We start from the raw sequence: 6,000 nt of genomic DNA, 5'->3' as shown, positions 1-6,000 counted from the left end.
CCTCGCGTAGTCGTTGTATCTCAATTACAAGTCTGCAGCTTTTCCACTTATTAGAACTCGTATAATTGATGCTTTTTATTATTAATATTGTATTGTTAATTGCCCGGATTTGCAGTAGTTATTAATTCTTCTCTCGTTCGCATAGCACACACCACTGATTGCGAGGAAATATTTTAGTTAACAGTTTTTTTTACGCTGTTGTCTCGTTGCTAGGGATGTGTTGTGCTGCCAGTGCTGCTATGCACCGAGATCCAGAGATACTCTTTGATTCAGTCTTCGTAAGATTGCGTCGTAATACGAAAATATTTTAAAGTTCACTTGTCAACTAATGACGTGAATATTTGCACTTCAATGAAATAGTCTTTCATGAGTAGTCGTTGATTTAGTCATTTATCAAACACCGGGTATTTAACTCGTAACGAACAGTTTATTGTTATTTTGTCACTAAATACTTATAACTCCCGCACCACACGCCCACGGAATAGTTTAGTTAAGTCAGTCCGATTAAGTTATAGCTCCTTGGCAATTACCACAACTCAACACTTTAGCGTAATTGTTTTATCTTCATGATGTCGTGTACTTGGGTCCTACTCAAGACTAACTGCGTGTATTCTTTCATAGAATGTTCACTTCTCCTTAAGGCCCGACTAATTTAAAGTCAAGTCCAATGTTCACTGATTCCGTTATTAGATTTCAATTAACCCGTAGTGCACGGTTAAATGAGTCGATCTGTTCCTGTCTCAGTTCATAAAATCAGTTTCTTAAGCCGTGAATCCCGTCTCGCAACAAACACTTCTAAACTCGAAAACAATCTCGTCACGATTCGCTATCTCAATAATTCAGATCAGAACTGCTCTCGTACGTCTGCACTGGATGAGTTCTAGCAAGCGACTTCTTCTGTGGAAGAGCATTGTAGGCGCAATGAATTTCTGCGTTGCGCTTACAACTCTCTTCCACATAAAAGTTATCTCTGATGACATTACTTTGAACTTAACTTTTGAGACATTAATTTCACATTTGTCACATGGATATTTATCCATTGCTGAAATATGATGTTTCTTCTTTCTCTTTCGCTAACAAATATGCTCAGTGGTGTACAAAGTAGTTGTTGACAAAACTCTTTCGTGTTAGCTCATCCGCAAAGATGACGTAACTGCCAAGATAACTTTCCCTACTTCATGTTCTTTCTTAATTGACTTTAAGGTGGTCGTTGGGGCGTTACAAAAACTATGTCAACATAATATCTTACCTTCCACAGATGTGTGTGCGGAGGAAACTCCATCTAATAGTGGCCTTAGTAACTTTCCTATTATATTTATACTGCCTAGCACAGTGACGGTGAACTTTTGTACATCTACATCTACACGGATACTCTGCAAATCTCATTTAAGTGCCTGGCAGAGGGTTCATCAAACCACCTTCACAATTCTCTATTATTCCAATCTCGTATAGCATGCGGAAAGAATGCACACTTATATCTTTCCGTACGAGCTCTGATTTCCCGTATTTTACCTTGGTGATTATTGCTCCCTATGTAAGTCGGTGTCAACAAAATATTTTCGCATCCGGAGGAGAAAGGTGAAACTCTCTCCCGTATTTCGCGATAATACAAAATGTGCTGCCTTTCTTTGAACTTGTTCGATGTACTCAGTTAGTCCTATCTGGTAAGGAGCCCGCACCGCGCAACAGTATTCTAAAAGAGGGCGGACAAGCGTAGTGTAGGCAGTCTCCTTAGTAGGTCTGTTACATTTTCTAAGTGTCCTGCCAATAAAACGCAGTCTTTGGTTAGCCTTCCCCACAACATTTTCTGTGTGTTCCTTCCAATTTAAATTGTTTGTAATACCTAGGTATTTAGTTGAATTTACGGCTTTTAGATTAGACCGATTTATCGTGTAACTGAAGTTTAACGCGTTCCTTTTAGCACTCATGTGGATGACCTCACACTTTTCGTTATTTAATGTCAACTGCCACTTTTCTCACCATTTCGATATTTCTTATAAATCATTTTGCAGTTTGTTTTGATCTTCTGATGACTTTATTAGTCGATAAACGACAGCGTCATCTGCAAACAACTGAAGACGGCTGCTCAGATTGTCTCCCAAATCGTTTATATACATATGGAACAGCAAAGGGCCTATAACACTACCTTGGGGAATGCCAGAAATCACTTCTGTTTTACTCGATGACTTTCCGTCAATTACAACGAACTGTGACCTCTCTGACTGGAAATCACAGATCCAGTCACATAACTGAGACCATTTCTTCCAAAGAAATATTTATGTCATGACGTGCCATCATACTAAGTGTAGAACTAAATTTTGACACTGCAAATTAATCTTTTTTCTGAAGTATTTTGTGCATGCTTAGAAACACAAAGTGGACGAATGTTAGATATTTTAAGATTTATGGTGGACAGAAAGTTGGACTCTACTGATTGATGTAAAGAAAAGTCTATATGCTTTCGGAAAGTGTTTAGTTTTCTGGTATCTACACCCAATTCAAATTTCAACAGATTTGTTCCCACAAAACGATGGCGATGGAATGCAGAGCCATACAGAATTTCGGCTGGGTACTCGGCTCCGAATGTGTGGAGCGCCACTGGAGACTTCTTTATAACAAAGAAGTTCTGTGAAAGTGAGCGCAGTAGTGCTGATATTTCTGTGACATTGAAATAGACAGTCTATTTTTATAAATGTATTGTTTTATTTGGCATTTAATTACTATCCGCAATTCATAATTTATGTTAGATATAAGTTTCTTTTAATTTAAAGCATGCTGCATCAACACCATTACAAATAATTACACTATTGATCTGGAACTTAGGATATTTATGTTATTGTATTATGAATTTGTGTCTTGTAAATTTGGGTGTTACTTCATAACATATATGGCACGCCAACAAGTTATGAAATGGAGGTGTGAGGATTAACGAGCATTTCGCTCATTTAAGTATATGGCCGAAAGAGTCAGCCTTCAGGAATTGTGAAACAAACACTGTCGTCCAGGACTGTGTGCCACAAAGAGCGCAGCTTCGCCATCAGATAGGGAAATTCACAGGCGTCTATTGTGCTAAATGAGGCCTAAGCGCTGCAGTGTGCGAAAGAGACAGACGAGAACCTACGTCACAAGGAAACCCGGTAGAAGCTGTTTGTGGCCAGGGAATAGTAGCAGTGTTAAATATGGCGGATCTAAGATCGGCCATAAAGGGAAACATCTACGAAAATTATTTAAGTCTGTAGTAATTCAGGGAATGAAGGCACAGTAATTTTAATCCACCATCCTTCATAAATTTTCATGGTGATCCCAACAAAACTGGAATATTAATCATATCTACAATAGTTTAGGATTTACTGTTAAAGTGAAGTTAACAAGTTTTATAACAAAGACCTGAAGGCTAAAATCTGAACACTTTGATCGATCTCGACAATCGACATTTCATATAGAAGCGCATCATTAAAATGACAAATGTTGTAAATAGCAACTCTGTAACATTATTTGTTTAAAAGATATAGTAAATTTTAATTATCAGTATTTTCAGTTACGCGGTCCTCCACACAAGACATATTGAACGATGACAGCATGACACCTTATTGAATCATTAGGCAATAGAATATTTGTTGTAAAATTTAGTGCATAATAGTTACTTTTGCTCTTTATTTATCAGAAAGCACATTGGTGCAAGGCTACTGGCCCTGACATTCAAAGTTAGAAGAAAATTGTATTGTTCAAATAACTTACGGGTTTGTAGCCGGGTGACGTCGTCGAACACCGCCGATATTTCGACAGGAGCACACCCTGCCATTCTCAAGGCATTTGCGCTTTGAGAATGGCAGGGTGTGGTCCTGTCGAAATATCGACGGTGCTCGACGACGTCACCCGGCAGCAAACCCGTAAGTTATTTGAACATTCGATTCGCCGGGAAAAGTTAAGGTCTCAAAATTGTATTGGTTTTATGTAAAAGAATTTAACGTATATTATGTAATGGAAATTATTGTTAATTTATTTAGAACGTGAAAGTGGTCAAGCTTTGATTATTTAAATATGTTAAAATGTAAAATAATATAGAATAAGCTGTAGCCAATCAGATGGATGGCTTCAGGAAAGGGAACTGCACTAGTCAGTTGACCGAAAACGTTTGGCACGCGAGAAACGCTGCCAGGCACGGGCAGGAGGACAGTGCTGGTGGAGATGCGAAAGTGGACGGTCGGTCTTTAGTTAGCTAGGGAGTGAAACAACTTAGAAAATTTCACGTTGTGTGGTATCGCGGGACTCAGTGTGGGAGCGGTGAGCAGCCGCGCGCATGGTGTGAACTCTGACTTTTCGCGTAGTTAACGAGGTGGAGTATTGGTCTCGTAATTCGCAATGAGATTGTGAATGATTGAACTGTCTCAGATGGGTATGCGCTCGAGTGTAATAGTAATTCTAAATACGACTACTTTACATTATTCTAACCGAATCACAACTGCATGGCCTACATCATTTATGGGTCGTTAATTTAGCTCCCGATATTATTATTACTAATGTTATGTGTTATATTAATGTATGTTTCATACAATTTCACAAACATGCCATCAGTCAGACAATTTAACCAAAAATTCACAAGTGTCTAATTTAGGACGTGTAATGCGACATGTGGAGTTCAAATGGACGCCTTTCAGCCAAGACATTTCGATGAGGAGGAACCGCATGTGAGCCAGAACATCTTTGGGATTTTAGCTTGCAGCATACAAATAAGTTTGTGGCGTGGCCATGGGCACCCCCATGGCACCCTCCTATGCCAACTTTTGTATGGACCATCTAGACGAAATATTTCTAGCCTCCCTAAATCTCAGACCTTGTCTGGTTCAGGTTCATTGATATCTTTTATTTTATGATTTGGCCAAGACAACGTATCCTCATTTCTCCAAAATCTCAACACCTTCTCTCCCATTGCTTCATCTAGTTCTACTCAAACCAACACATCACCTTCCTGGATGTTGACTCCACCTTCCTCTACGTCTGCCCATATTAAACCCACACTATTAGGAGTGCCCAACCAGTGTGATGTAGGAGCACATAGTGAGTGAGTGAGTGTGTGTGTGTGTGTGTGTGTGTGTGTGTGTGTGTGTGTGTACATGTTCTGGCTCGGGTTTCTCTCTCTCTCATTTGAATCTGTTGACAGTTTAACACTTCTACTGTTCAGTGAGTAGTCTCCTTTGCTGCTTAATTATTTAGGACCTTAATGAAGGTTTCTTATGATTATTGCAAATGTGGAATCTATATGTTAAATGAGAAAAATCCAACCCTTATGCAGATTTAGTCACTGTGCCAGCATACACCACATTTAAATAGTGTGATGTAAGCTGGCACAGAGAGTTTTGGACCTACTCCTGGCCCCTTTGACTCTCATTTATAGAGGTACGATTGTACTCAGCCTGGAGCTACCTGAAATTGATTTATTTTTTCAGTGGTATCTGTTATGATTGAATTGTCAGCAACTGTCACAATAACCCATTTTGATGTATTCTGAATACTGTTCTGAAAGAATTTATTACAGTATGATGACACTTTTAGGTTCACGGAATTAATTTTTTCCACACGTTGATGACATTTTTTATTGTTCCTGTCATATTTACTATGTTCACAATGTTAATTCACACCCAATTTTGTGATAATATATTTATGATTTTCTCCCTATTTACACTACATAAGACAATGTTCATGGAAAAAACACCTGATGTAACTGACATAATATGATGCTCACATGGTGTTGGCCTTCAAGTAGTGTTTGCAAACATTATGTGGTTAAGTTTCTTGACACCACTGAGCTTTACTCAGCAATCTGAGTTGGTAAAAGTTGGAGCAAAGCTTTATTTCCTGCAACTGTCAAGATTTGCTCGGCGTGGTGGTGATGGGAGTAATTAAGGCTTTAAGAGAGGTAAAGATTCATAAAGCAAGTGGAATTGATGGATTACCAGCGAAGTTGTTTAAGAGCCTTGGAGTAGTGGTGTGAAAGAGCTA

The sequence above is a fragment of the Schistocerca piceifrons genome, chromosome 6 (genome assembly GCF_021461385.2).
Source record: "Schistocerca piceifrons isolate TAMUIC-IGC-003096 chromosome 6, iqSchPice1.1, whole genome shotgun sequence".
Taxonomy (NCBI): domain Eukaryota; kingdom Metazoa; phylum Arthropoda; class Insecta; order Orthoptera; family Acrididae; genus Schistocerca; species Schistocerca piceifrons.
The sequence above is the reverse complement of the archived record's forward strand: the minus strand, read 5'-3'. Positions refer to the sequence as shown.